The sequence below is a fragment of the Triticum dicoccoides genome, unplaced genomic scaffold (assembly GCF_002162155.2).
Source record: "Triticum dicoccoides isolate Atlit2015 ecotype Zavitan unplaced genomic scaffold, WEW_v2.0 scaffold97642, whole genome shotgun sequence".
Classification (NCBI taxonomy): domain Eukaryota; kingdom Viridiplantae; phylum Streptophyta; class Magnoliopsida; order Poales; family Poaceae; genus Triticum; species Triticum dicoccoides.
The window spans coordinates 1-982 of record NW_021314724.1 but is presented as its reverse complement, the minus strand read 5'-3'; the positions used below and the strand labels follow the sequence as shown (position 1 = coordinate 982).

At 43.2% G+C, this 982-nt stretch overlaps 1 non-coding gene across 1 annotated transcript; it reads right to left on the bottom strand.

Annotated features, from left to right (window-relative positions):
- Positions 1 to 546: 546 nt before the first annotated feature.
- On the bottom strand, positions 547 to 654 carry LOC119348607. The gene has a single exon (XR_005169041.1). It is a non-coding gene; the product is annotated as a U6 spliceosomal RNA (small nuclear RNA).
- Positions 655 to 982: the final 328 nt, after the last annotated feature.

Sequence of the window (982 nt, the reverse complement as noted above, 5' to 3'; positions counted from 1 at the left end):
CGGGTTACAACACTTCCAGCTGCATGTCTAGGGATGGACATGCAATTGGCTGACAAACCGCGTATCGACCTAGTTGGTGTCGCACTGTGGGCTACGCAGTTGCTGTTGCACTAAGGTCATGCAGTTTAAGTTGAGTCCCAACACTGGCAGTTGCATGTCTCATGTTGGACATGCAGCTGGCCAACAACCCCCTACTAGCTCAATTAGAGTCGCGTTGGGGGCCATCAAGTTGTAGCCGGGTTTCAACACTTGCACTTGCATCGCCTAGTGATGGACATCAGCTGGTCGACAACCCCCTACTAGCCCAGTTGCAGTCTCGTTGGGGGCATGCGGTTGCAATTGGATTCCAACATGCAACTAGTCGACAACTCCCCTACTAGCCAAGTTGCAACCGTGTTGGGGTCCATGCAGTTGCATGTCTGGTGATGGACATGCAACTGGCTAACATCCCCCTACTAACTCAGTTACAGTCGCGTTGGGGGGCATGCAGTTGTAGTCCAGTTCCAACACTTGCAGTTGCGTGTATAGTGATGAACATTGACGACCAAATATATTTTTCTTTCTTTCCAAATTTGTGTGTGTGTCATCCTTACACAGGGGCCATATTAAACTTCTCTATATCATTCCAATTTTATCGGATGTCCCCAAGGAGACAACAATATCCTTTTCAATTTGGCTAAAAAGATGATAAAAAAAAGAGGTAATAGTGTCAAGAATGCATGGCTACCGAATCAACTGAGATATCACTAGTTCTCCATCTATCGATAAGATGACAGAATATATATATTTACATAAAATGGGGGGAAATATCACAAAAAAGAAATGTGAATAAAAAAGGAACATATAAATGAAATAAAAGTAAAAATAAGAAAAAAAAGGAATATAAAAAGGGAACAAAATAAATGAAAATAGAAAACAGGGGAGATGAATTGACAACAGTAACGAATAAGAAGGGACGAATAGTTCTCAAGCGCCCCCCCCC